Raw genomic sequence first — 13,775 nt, 5'->3', positions numbered from 1 at the left:
ATATAATCTATTATAGAATCTTGGTGATCGGTCAATTAAGTAAACGTATTTTTTCAATTCATCAAATTGTTCTCACTAACCAATAATATATAACAGCCCTAAGAGTATTACATCTACAATATTTAATGTCTGATTGTACTTCTAGTATTAAAAAAAAATTTTTTCTTATTCTTGACAGTTAAATAAATAAATCGTTCCGAGGAGGGCCCATATCCGGGTCGAAACGTTAACTAAAATACGTTTACTTAATTGACCGATCACCAAGATTCTATAATAAATTGTTATTTATCGTGATGGAGTCGGCGAAGGCCAAGTGCCCTACGTCTACGAGCACGAGGTTGTGCAGCTGAAAGACCGTCTGGCGCAAGTCTATGGAGAACAAGAATTTAAGTTGGCGTTCATCATAGTTACCAAACGGATTAAGACTCGTCTTTTCGCGCAGAAAAGAAACCCACCGCCGGGAACAGTGGTGGACGACGTAATCACCAACCCCGAGAAATATGACTTCTTCATAGTTCCTCAATCTGTGAGACAGGGGTCTGTTTCACCGACTTCCTCCAGCGTCATTTCGGACAATTTAGGACTCGATGCTGACAAACTCCAACGTCTAACTTACAAAATGACTCACATGTACTACAACTGGAGCGGTACTGTCAGGGTGCCGGCACCCTGTCAATACGCCCACAAGCTGGCATTTCTGGTTGCTCAGTCAATTCACAGACCGCCAGCTGCACAGCTGGAAACTCTTCTATACTTTTTATGATGTGTCGACCTTAGCTTTTTTATTACTTATTTTATATATTTGAGTAACGTTTCATTTATTACTGTATACCTGAAAGCCTGCAATAGAAACCGCAATCGTATTATCGTGGTTTAAAGAGACGGTAGATTCCGAACAATACCTCAGGTACGTCCCGTATGGTAATGCAACTATGTAACTGCCGAGCGGTTGCTCTTTAAATGGCTGTAACTTTAAAACCTGCAATAGAAACCGCAATCGTATTGTAGTGGTTGGAAGAGACGGTAGACTCCGAACAATATCTCAGGTACGTCCCGTATGCTAATGCAACTATGTAACTGCCGAGCGGTTGCACTTTAAATGGCTGTAACTCAAAAACTATTTGAGATATCGATTTAAAATTTGAGTATGTTATTTTTAAAGGTATAACCTATCGAAATATGAAAAAAAAATTGATTTTTTAAAAATTTTACACTAGGTGTGCCCCTTAAGATCTGAGTCCAACGAACAGTGAATTCCTTATCAATTCGTAACTTGTAACTACATTTGTTTTTGCGAAAGCAACTGTGTCACTAAATTGAAACAAAATTTTACAGAATTTAGATGTAACAATGAGCCAATGACTACCTAACCTCATTACAATTTCAAACGATAACATTATGAAATGAAATGAACGAATAACGATAGATATTAATTGAACTCTAGTCAATTGTGAAAAATTTTGCATAATTTCAATTATTCAAATTTGTGAAATAGATTTGACGCGGGTCCCCGCCAGCGTTCAAACGCAGGTTTTGCTAACATATTTATCTACTCAACAATAAATGAATAACAAACTTCTACTATCAATTCTCAAATTCGTGGCCTGCGTCTACTTGAAAACTCTCACTTCGCGGCAAGTCAAGGTCTGCGAGTGTGTAGTTTTTCAGAGGTCGAAAGTATTTTGCCAGACAAATAGTTGTCTTCTATACCACAAAAATCATAAATCAACATTGCCAACGTAACCGACTTCTCCAAGAAATCACCCGTCTCTGAATCCATGACCACATACACACGCGAATTTAAGTTATGATTTGCCCACTGGTTTTTTTTTTCTTCAAACTCTGTCTCTTTTCTGAAAAGAATGTCACAGGTTAGCACCTAGTTCTTACAGAAATTTTCTTACTCTCGAATATGAGGCCTTCATCCAAACTGAAACTCTTGCGACGCAGTAAGTTTTTCTTCTATCGCTCTACTTTTCTCTCCAGTTTCTTCCGGCATTCGAATAGTTTCTTAGGAATGTGTTCCCTTTTATGACCCGCGGAGATAAAAATACCGGAAGTGCCCACATCACCCCAAAAGCTAGAGTAAATTAGGCTTTACTTTCTGTAAAAACGATCCCCTCTCGTACTGGGATCTAGATATTTGTTAAAGTCATCAAAAATACCGTCACATATTCTATTTTAACGGATTGTTCTCAATTAATTCGGGAATGAACGCCTTAGGCCACTCTTACACAGAGATTTATTATTTCAAATAGATCAAGATATCAAGCGAGATGTCAAGTCTTTGTGGCATTCATTTTTAACAGATCCATGCCACGTTTGATTGTCTGCATCAATTCAATGTTAACCAGGGTCATCACGTCGGTCAATATCTCAGATGAGACACGAATATGTAAAATAATTATTAATCTTTACTGTAAAAACCTTTCATTGGAAGATTTTCGCATCTTTTACACCGCACTTATAGCTTTGAATACATACGTGCATATTATTGAACTAGTCCTGAGTAGGAATGCAAAACAGTTCCCATTCAAAAAAAAAAAAAAAATCAAACAAACTACGCAGAATCCCAGCTGTATGCATTTATTGAGACAAAAAGTTACTTCTAATCATGGACTTATCTATATAAATTGAGTAAAGTTAATATTTTCTCGAAATTAGGGTGATGCTACCTGTTAAATCCTCACTTGGTACATAATTTATCTTGCATCATCATAATGACGAATCACAGGTTTATGTTAAGTTCGCTTATCCTATTTGACTCGAACGGTTCACAAACATATGTAGACACATCAACATTTTCTTGACAAGGTAAGAAATAGAAATGGCATCAATGTTAATGTTAGAAAGGAGATCTCACTCCGATCAATACAAATTTTGAAAATAAGTACAAACAAGGAAACGATTGCATGTAATAGTGTAGTAGGCAATCTCAGCCGGGCAGGTTAGCATTTTGTGTTACGTGGATGAGAGCTAGATTGCATACTTTCAGGCGCGACCTTTATTAGTTTTTGTTATTATTCAACTTCCCTACAACGAATTGGAACGAAATAAAGCGCTAGCAAATTTCGTGAGTATCGCCAATATATTCTGGAATTCTTGTACTATTTTTAAAATGATGAGAACAAAAGAAAATTAAATTTTTCAAAAGTTACGGACTAGAATACCCTTTCAAGTTATGAATGGCGTAGGGGATGTAGGTGTGAAACAGGTTTTTTTTACTCAGAATACTCAGAATATATGAAATATGTACTATGTAGAATATTATATAAAATCACTTCACTACTGTATTCTGAATTATAAATAAGAAATTGATTTTTGTTTTTATAACTCACTTTTCTAAATCTCCATTATGTGAAGTATGAATTATTCGTCAAACTACCGGAGCTTTCAACTAACAGTTACGTAATATTTGGTAAATATTTCTAAGACAGTTGATCATTATGTAATTGGTTTAAAAGACTTTCGGTATGAGAAATTCTTTGCGGTAGATCCGTGATTTGGTGACAACAAAAATAAGTGAGTGAAGCGCGATGATAAATAAGAAAGATATTGGTTTCTAAAACAATGATACAAAGTACTCGATTTGAAGGAGATGCGAACTTTATCCCGGTAGATCAGAACGACAACTGTTGTGAGAAAATACATAGCTGATGATATGCATAGATAGGACGATTCCAAATAGCGTTTGAAATCAGAAGGTGATGAGTGAGAGATAATATTTGATTTGAACTAGACTTCGCTATTTTACCGAAACAGTGCCTATTGGAATTCGGACAACCTGATATCAGCCATTTCTTGAGGTTCATCTTGTTTAATTGAATTTGACCGCGTCCAAGAGTTATACGTTGGACAAGAAAAGCATCGGGCGTGAACACAACGGTAGATGGTTGCGTCAAATATTTGGCAGCGGAGTCAATATTGAGCAAGGATGCACGATACAGTGATACAAACAGACGCACACTCTAGTGCAATATCTTCGGTACTTACGTCATTTGTTACCTACACGGATAATTTACTTCCAAGTTCAGTACAAGTATGTACTTTGGAAGATACGCAATGAAATTACTTTTATTTCGGTTTTTTTCACTAACTTGGGTTGAAATTATCTATCGATTGAATTTATTGCTGAATTTCTACTCACGCTATTTAAACTCAATCAAGGCATAACTTTAACTAGTATTCGTAAAACTGGATCTAGAGATCGCGAGCGATCAAAAAATAGATGCCTAATTCACGAAGAAAACGAAAAATTTATCGACAATTTCATGTTCCGGAGTGCATTGTGAGAATGCCTTGCAGACAGACAAATTTGTGCTCTCGATAACATACGTAAAACCGTATGTTAATGGTTAATTAGTAAATTTTACGTGTATCGAATATTTTTTCTACCTAATACACCTACGTATGTATAATTTTATGTTACTCGACACATTTTGCCGGAGCTCTTCTTAGTGAATCTGAATAACTTATAAGGAATCAGGGTACAAATCGCATTGCATTATTCTAAATCTCAGTTTCGCTGAATACATAGTAATTCATTTCTGACTTTATTGCCGACCCGACTTTACTTGCAAATATTATAACGACTATTTGCCTTTCCAGAGAACAGAAATTTTAATACACAGTTGATTTAGAGAGAAATTTACGAAGCGTACAACTGCATAATTTTGTTGTTTTAAACAAATGTTTTGGTGGGCATTTTCTCACAGTTGTAAATGTCATTGCCGATATCTGGTTGAGAATTTATCCTCAAATCAGTTACACTTTTTTAAGGATTCTCTTCTGGATCAAGAAAACTGCCGAATGTCTCAAAGTCTATAAACAATGATTGAAATAATGTGTATCCAATGTTTTGTTTTGTTGTTATGAAAGTTTTGTATTTACTGATTGACTGTTATTTTAGATTCTCCCAAGCTATTCATAGATTAGGACTCATGATCCTTCCTTATGCCTAATATCTGTAAACAAACACTGTCCATGACGTCACAGAGAATAGAACTCGCCGAATTGTTCAATGTCAGGATTAAATATTCCTATCTACATTTTTCTGACAATTATGCGGGTACGTTGGTATTCGCAGGAATTACCGAAGCTGTTTGTCCGTTCACAATGATATTTTTGATTTTTAGAGTCGAATACTGTAATTATTTCAATGAAATTCTCTATAGAATTTTTTTTTCTTTTGTATAGTTTTCCACAATTCGAAAGATTGTAGCAGGATTTCACTGTAAACTGCTCTCAAAATCATTATTACTTAATAACTGTAGAGAAAAGAATTTTCATGCATGAATTTTTGTGAAAAAATATTTTAAAAAAATTCTAAACGAAACATTGAATTACCTATAAGATAATTTGACTTTCAACGAGCATTGAAACTACTTTCGTCAGGTATCCATATGCATTCGGCTTTCGTGTAATAACGCTTTTCGCCACTGTAAGACGTGTCAGAAGGTTCCGACAGATCGATCTTTGAAACAAGTACAAGCTTAAAATGAATGTACACTTGGGGACAATGAATCTGAGACGGCTAATTTTTTACACTAGACAGTTATGTTGGCAACACAGGGAAACCTACAGCGCCATAGTCGGCCGAGCGCGAAACAAACTCAATCTCAATAAACATAACATAACCCATGACCGTCGAATCTAACCTTAGAATACCGCGGGGATAACGACTTGTTGGATTGACACGTATTCTAAGGTTAAACAACTGTCGGTAGATTGACTTTCGGGATTTCGTCTCGTCGACTTATTGGTCTTTCGCATTTTTGTACCCCACCTCTGCTGAAACTGGTTTTGAGAATTTCTTGGAGGGCGCAAAATTCAAACTATCACAGCATTGTCCTTCAACCGTTTTATAAGTTCTCACCCTAATAACTTATTTATAGAAGACATAGGCATATTTCGAAAACTTGCGTGATTTCATCACTTAATCCAAACATTGGGTGGACGCAGAAATTCACACGCTATCTAAGGGTAATGTCATTCATGCAAATGTATGTATTCGTTGAGAGTTACATCTCTGGTGAACTAAAGTCAAACTCCTCTCAATATTTCCATTGTCACCAGGTAATTTTAATCGTTAAAATTTGTCTCCGGTATCATCTGTAAACTGGTGGAATTGGTCTCTGTCCTTATCGAAAGTATCAAGAATGAAAAACTCAATGGACCGAAAAATAATTATTTCATTAGAACCTCAAAATTGGTTTCACTCTCTTCTTTCCCAAGCGTAGGAACCATCGTAGGATCCTTTATTGCTTTCTGGCTGTATTTTTCCATGCTGGCGCATGACTCTTCTTTTGAAAATACATCAGAATCTGTGATATATGCATAGACTTTTGGTTTGTAGCATCTGAACTCGGTCGATAGCTTTTTGATATGTACCTGCATTGAAAATATATTCGTGATTGACTAACAATAAGTCCTTAATACGTATTAGATGAACATCGGTTGCCTACTTACCGGCGACCGTTGATCCTCAAGGAATCCTTGCAATGTTGTCACACATCGCGAAACATTGAACATGTATATTTTTTTTACAACATTTTCTTACCTACTCCACCGTTAATTTTAATGTACTATCTTAGCTAGTGCTTCGAAGAAGGCTTTCAGTTTTCAACAAAAGAATGCAGGAAAGGGTGAATCTTTTTAGTGTACAGAGGTCATCGGTACTTCATGTCAAACTTCAGTATCATGTCCAAGGCTAGGGTCTAGAAGCGCGTAAACCTGAATACGTAGGTATTCTACCGTAAAGGCGTCAAAAAACTTGATAAATTTCCGTGTGATTAGCATTTTCGCTTGAAAATTGCCCAAGAAAAAAATAAACTGAAAAAATCAGGGAGTTGTTTTTGCGATATTTGTAGTCGATTTGGGGAGTGGTGCGAAAAAAATTCGTCACAACCCTAGGTAAGAACCAACCTTATGTGCACACATGTATGATTTTTTTTCACAAATGTATTTCCTTGTTTCAATCAATTGTATCTTTGACTGGTTAGAGAAACCTACAGTATTTGACTATCATGACTTCAAAGGTACCAATGATAAATTTTAGTCTATATATGTTGAAAGTAGGCATGTACAAAGTTACGATCGGCCTACGTTCTTATAACTACTTCTACAAAATTAAATAAACGGTTAATTATTAAAAAACTACCGATCGTACTACTCATTTAATGAATGCTTAATCGTTTTACATATTCGGTCAACTGATTGGATAAGTTGCGCAAGACTTGCGAGTGCATGCTAGGTTATAGCTCCGTCTGCGTTCAAAAATAGCGAGTCACTGAAATACTTAAACGCGCTTAAAATAGATGCAAGGTAACCATCTTGAAGTCCTGCGTCATTGACTAGGCCACCTCGAAGATTCTCATGTAGATTTAAAATTTAATTAACGATATGAACTGAGATATTAAGTACTAAGAATGTTACGAAAATGCTAAGCTTTCTTGTTCGTCTAGTTACTTGGAATTAAAACGCTATTCAAATGGTATTAATAAATCTATCGTACGGCATCTCCTAGAGCAACTATAATAAATAACACAACCTCAGAAAATTGCAGAGAAAAGAATGTGTTATTTTTATATCTAACTATTTTATACGTTGTAGTTCACGTTGTCAATAAAAAAGCATCTAAGAAAGAGTTCAGAACTGTTCACATCTTAGTAATAATAGACAACTTTCACATAAATTTTTTTAATTGTAAACCAATGGTTGATTGCAAATTATTGGAATAATTTGACGCTGACTTTTCGGATAGAAATTTTTTTTCGTACGTTCCACCGATAACTATGAACTATTTTGTAATTGTCATGATAAACATTGTACTGCACGGAGCTTTTTAAAAAACACTACTTTTTTACGTTATTCCAAGTAACATCCCGAGTTATATGGAACATGATTGAATGAAAACGGGTGAAAACCACTTGATTTATGAAGCTTCAGAGGTCAATTCTCAAGAAAATCAAAAATTATAGTTTCACTGACGTGTTCTCGATTAGGCCTACACAAGAGAGGGATTTTTATAACTGTCAAGTTCTGTTCGCACTATTTTCAAAATATCCATTCAGGAATGTCAAATAATCATTCAAAAATCGCTACGGTGCTTTGTGAATTTTCAAACCTGTATAAGTTTTAACAAATGAGCAGAGGTCGAAGAGGATACAATGCAGGTGGATTAAATTTTGAAAGCTTCCACCGGCTGCCACAGCACCCAACATTCAATGTGTACCAGACGAGTTGGCTGCAGCACTGATTGCCATTTATTCAATACAAAGCTGCTGGCCCACCACAGCAATACCTGCTCACAGTCAATCAAACTCAAAGTATCGGTCAATGCAAACTGTAGTTTACATGGACACGATGATTGCACTATCGTGTTTCTTTGTCATTTCCGTTCGGTGCTGTGAAGTACATGTATTACTCCTACCCTTACCGATCGAGCAAACTCACCCCTTTTCTTCCCATATTAAATAAACGAAGGAACGGAAAGGGTTAAAATTTCGACGGTGCATCATATTTTTTTAGCGGAATTCAGAAAGTTACTCATATCGGAAAAATTGTGAAAAAAATTTGTTGTTTTTTGATACGTGCTACTATTCCCACATTTCCCGCATTTCGGGGGACAAAAAATGCAGAGCTAAGATACTTTACACAATTCTGGAAAGAATGAGAAGTAAATGAGCCATCGTGAGTCTGTTTTCATGCAATATTGAGGTCACTAGACGAGAACTAACAATTACAATAATTTCGTAAATAAAAAATGCTCTGACCACCGTCTGGGTGCACGGCCGATAAGGTGTGAGTTTGCTCGGTCGGTAAGAGTAGAAGTATCACGTGACGTTAAAGTTGATTCACAGACCGATCTTGAATGAAAATATTTGTGCCATACAGCCACTGAATTTTATTGTAACGAGTTGAAGTCTCCTAATCAGCAAATACATTTTGCGAGGATTATACAAAGTTTCAACAATTTTACTGTACTAGATCTTTTATTCTTGGCATTATGATTATACGGTGTTTCAAAGTTCCCCTTGATTTAAATATTTTGACTATTAGTCACGGATTTTCTATATTATTACGATATTTCATTGCGCATAAAAAAAAAAGAAAAATGTCGAATAAAAACGTCCAGATAAAATGGATAATAACAATAGTATCAGGGCCAAGTTTTTGGTCACATGTGATTGTATTGTTCAAGTGAAATCAACATAATTATGTGCACGAAGTCGATTGTCGGGTGAGAAATTGTAACTGCTGCTTTGTTTGTACGTCTAACCCCGGAAGAATTCCTTATAGATCACATTAGAATCGTTATATTTACCAAGGCATTTCATCAGTTTGTAATACCGTACTTATTTTCGTATGTTGATACAAATATTGCCTACAGAATGTCGGACCGGGAGAAGAAAAGGGGACACGGGGAGGGGGGCTTTCAAGCAACCCCTGCCTTTTGCCGAACGACAGGTCTTAGTCAGTCAGTGAACAACCCGCGAAAGCGACATGCTGAAGTAAACTCCAGAATCCAGTGCCAATTTAGTAGCGTGTGTGTGTGTGTGTGTGGGTGAGAGATGTGCAAGCCAAGAATCGAACATTAACTGGAGGGATACTTGTGGAATAACCTGGAATACCTTTTGAAAATATTTTCATTTGATGCGGAAATAAAGAAATGGCATGAATACTACGAATTTACTGTTGCGAATTTCTAGAATCCGTGCCAATTTTTTTTTTATTTCTGCGTCAACTTAGAATGAAATTGGAGTATTTTTGTTCAGAATTGTGTATAGAATTAGGTTGCTAAACCTTTTTCGCGTTTGAGATACAAGGACATCGTCGAAATCGATCAGGGCACCCCTTTAATTGTTCCGTCCTGGCTCCTCCTCTGCGCACTTTTGAGACTGTCACAATCCCTTCGTTCGGTACCAGTGTATTCAATCAAGGTCATACGACCTGTGTAATATTACAAAGAGGACTGCTTCAGATGTTTACTCCAATTGGTTTCTCAGTCTGAAATCAAAGAAAATGGTTTTTCACTTGTTTAGAACGATTCTGACAATGACCTTTTTGTTTGGAAACTAGTTCTAAAGTTGAAAGTAAATTGAATGTATTATGAGATACTATTCGTAGGATAATATAGTTTTAAAAACTATTTCTACGAATATAATACAAATTTTAATTTCTGGAACTTACATTTACTTCGATTTTTCGTATTTTTTTTTTAACTATTTGTTTCGCCTGTAATTTCTAAATCAAAATCTGGCTCGCGTCCATTTTGGTCTGAAAATTGTCGTTTTTTTTTGACAAAGAGATTTATGAGAAATATTTAAAGCCAATCGATCGGAGTTTTCGATTAGATAATTGCGTTTTCGGGTTTCTGGGAGCAGTAAAATCAAACCTGTGGTTCAAAAAATCTGAAACTTGGTAAAAGATGTGTTTTTTATACACTCCACACCATACTTAAAAATAAAGAAAATCGCCGATTGTGAGGGTCAGACGTAGGTCGGTTGGGGGTGAAATGCCTTATATGTATACATATAACGTTGATCCACTATGCTATACAAATGTACCTGTTAAAGGGAAAATAATATCACAGCATTTTTTCAAATTCAAAACGATGTGAAGTTGTGAAATCATCGAATTTGGAAAATGAAAAACTTGGAAACAATGAAAATACATCTGTTTTAAATGAAAAATACATGTAGTAACAGCAATATATAAATATTATAAGTATAATTTCTCAATTTTCACGTGAACAAATTTAATACTGACGCAAGAAGGTGGTCCAAAATTGATCATCGTCAACTACACATTTTGAGGAGATATCATCCTCACGGAAAGTCAACATTATAGAGAGGAACTTCTAGACTAAAAAATACACTGATAGGAAAAGCAGGGTAATATATGTGAAACGCAGAAACACAGATGCAGAAAACTATATAGTAAGAAATTCATTTCAAGCCAAATTCGTTTACCTCACAGGCCAAGCTTTGCTAATGATGAATTTTTTTGCGAGTGAAACGTTTTCGCTAGTCAGTTTTATTATCGCTTAATGTTCACAATTTACAATTTGGTATCACTTTCACAAGTCAAAAGATCAAAGATCAACATAGTTTACTTACGCTTGAGCTTACCTATCAGTCTCCGAATTCCTAGCACTTCGTAAAGCACGACTGTTGATACGTCGGATTATAAATTGAAGCCAAGCGTTCTGCTTTGAGTGTAATAGACTGAAGACCGAGGTTAGGATAGCGTGTCAAAAAAAAAGACTACAAGGTACTTAGTAAAAAGAAATGGTATCTACTCAAATCAAAGTACATTATAATCCTCCGTATCTTGGAGTCGTATAAATACCAGATCAGTGAATGCCAATCGCACATGATTGCGGCTAACAGTCTTTTGTTATTAACTTAGGGTTCGAAATTGTTCTTGTACTTAGATTTTTTTTTTTTTAAATGTACCTATGCCATATTCACTTGGGAAAAAATGGACTACGATGAATATTATTTGACTAAGATCAACGAACAATCTCTGGAGAGTTAAGATTCAAAAATCGTAATATGTACTTTGCATTCCACCAGTTCTACAGGAAATCCAAACTTTAAAAATATCATTGTACTTTCACCTATTCCACAGATTTTTAAAATTTTATCACGTATGGATTCACTGTTTCTCAAAAATATACGCCACACTGAAATGTGTAGTGTACGTCAAAAAACGAGCTAATTCTTTTTCCCTCAACATTTGGATCTCTAAAAGCTTTCCATCATTCGCGTTATGGAGTGCTTCGTAAAATTTAAGTCGACCCTATTTACTTATTGATTCATTTACAGAAAGCTTAAAGTGAAAAAATCAAACTTCAACGACACATCAAAGTTTCGAATGGTCCGAATCCCGACGATCAAAGTCTCGAAAGTCCAAAGTTGCGAAAGTTTGGAATTCCGAAAGGAAAAAATGCCAAAAGGGCATAAATCCGACTAGCCAAAGTTCCGGAAGTGCGAAAATGAGAAAAGTTAAAAATCTGAAACATCGATATTCGGAATAATCCGAGATTTTCAGTTCTGTGAATTTCTGGCTTGGTGAAATTTCACCGCTTTGATCTTTCTTCGATTCGTCTTTTCGATATTTTTACGTTCGGAATCCTGATAATTCTGATTTTCGGTGTTTCTGATTCATAACATCCACTCGTTGATTAAACTAAGCTACGGAATTTTTGGAATCTTGCATTTTGTAACTTCAAGCCGTCGGATTTCCGACCATTAAAAACTTTGTTGTTTTGAAGAATTTCAATTTCCTTACTTAAACCTTCGCCACGAAATAATTCGGAATCAGGCGTTTTCGGAACTTTTCGACATCGTAACTTCAACCCCGCCCCGATTCGGTGGTCAGTAGGTAACGGTTAGATCGTTGCGTCACCTCGAAGCGTCTCGGACGAAGAAATTAATTGCGCGTCTGCACCGTCCCTGCGCTCATCGTTGCATACCTATAATACTCACTAAATGGAATCGCAGATTGATCGCACTTCGCAAGAAGCTAAACATAACCCAAATGCACCGAGCCAAGCTTGCGCTCTAGACACCCGCGCGACGTGGGGGTCGCCACAACATCTTTGGCGTCACTCTTTCTCAGTGCAGGGTAACAATTTGTCTGTACACGGAAGTCTAGGCCGCGTTTCAAAAATACACGTCTACTCCGGCTCACATCGTCGAGTCTGAATGCTACAGTCTCACGTTGAGTTGAAATTTAAGAAACGTCCACACAGCGCGCATCTTCGTCGGCCGGCCGTTAACGAATCCGCGACGTCTTCGACACGTGACTAAAGGTAAATATCGTCTGGTCCGACGGTGTCGTAGCTGGCACCAGATACCACCGCATTCAGATCTGGGGATGGACGTTCTCCTCGTGGACGCAATGCGTCGTTCTTAGACGAAGAGGGGAAGAGGGTAGTTGCGTAAGAGTCTGGACGTCGGGACGTCGTGGCGTCAGTCGGTCGAGCGCCGCAAAGCTCTACGGTACGCGAAAATATAAAACCCCTTTTCGACCGTGCAGATTTCTACAGAGTAAAGTGTATACGTATAGATCTGTACACATACGTGCCCGCAAAGGAGAACAAATCATCGGACAAAGGTGATACGTGCACACGATCTGCGCTATGAATTACCAGATTTTTCATCCTCGGAACTCGATGATAATGTCCACTCGTGTCGCGGTCCGTACGGGGTCAAGGTCATTGACGGTAGACCAAAATGGCGCTAGGATCGCAAGCTCCGTCGGGGAGTAGGGATGATTTGGGGGGGGGGGGGGGGGAGGACGGGGAGGGGATACCCTTGTGGTATTAATTGTGCGCTCTGTCTGCAATATTGACTTGAGAATGATTGCGTTACATCTTTGAGGAAGAATTATTAGTTGGCCAGATAAAACTGATTCGAATTATCGTCATGCGCGAAAGAATAATTTTTTACAAGTAGTCTCACCACGATTTATGACGAAAGTTTAGATGAAATTTTTGATTTATGATCAGGTCGAAGTAGGAAAAAAACAAAACTCTGAGATGTTGCGTGTAATAGTAAGATCCAATCAATTCGTGAAAGCGGCTGTTGAAGCTGTGAGAGCACGAACTGACATTCGTGATGAAATCTTACAAATAGTTTCGAAAATATATCTGTATTCAGAAGTTCATACTCAATTTTTTTTTTTATTAATGTAACAGAATTGAATTTGACGCATTATCTATTTTTTCAAATGTTCAACGTGTCCTACAGATGTCCATGCAGTTT

The 13,775-nt window shown here is 36.8% G+C and overlaps 1 protein-coding gene and 1 long non-coding RNA gene across 13 annotated transcripts in view; one reads left to right on the top strand and one right to left on the bottom strand.

Moving 5' to 3' along the window:
• The window catches only part of LOC124294150, a 35,494-nt gene extending 34,937 nt beyond the window's left edge, over positions 1-557 (bottom strand). The window contains exon 1 of the long non-coding RNA XR_006904038.1: positions 456-557. This is a non-coding gene — a long non-coding RNA (uncharacterized LOC124294150). The remainder of the gene's footprint in view (positions 1-455) is intronic.
• Positions 1-13,775, top strand: part of LOC107218639 (multidrug resistance protein homolog 49) — a 99,144-nt gene that overhangs the window by 37,614 nt on the left and 47,755 nt on the right. For 5 of the 12 annotated variants that reach the window (XM_046738143.1, XM_015656567.2, XM_015656565.2 and 2 more), the window contains exon 1: positions 12,923-13,125. The exons of 2 other annotated variants lie outside the window; for them this stretch is intronic. The gene's annotated coding sequence lies outside the window, so the exon portion shown is untranslated. Of the gene's footprint in view, positions 1-550; positions 1,047-12,636; positions 12,821-12,921; positions 13,126-13,775 lie in introns of those variants that run through there. 5 more of the 12 variants (XM_046738136.1, XM_046738087.1, XM_046738151.1 and 2 more) reach the window with 3 other exon arrangements.

This window comes from Neodiprion lecontei, chromosome 1, assembly GCF_021901455.1.
Source record: "Neodiprion lecontei isolate iyNeoLeco1 chromosome 1, iyNeoLeco1.1, whole genome shotgun sequence".
Classification (NCBI taxonomy): Eukaryota; Metazoa; Arthropoda; class Insecta; order Hymenoptera; family Diprionidae; genus Neodiprion; species Neodiprion lecontei.
The sequence above is the reverse complement of the archived record's forward strand: the minus strand, read 5'-3'. Positions and strand labels throughout refer to the sequence as shown.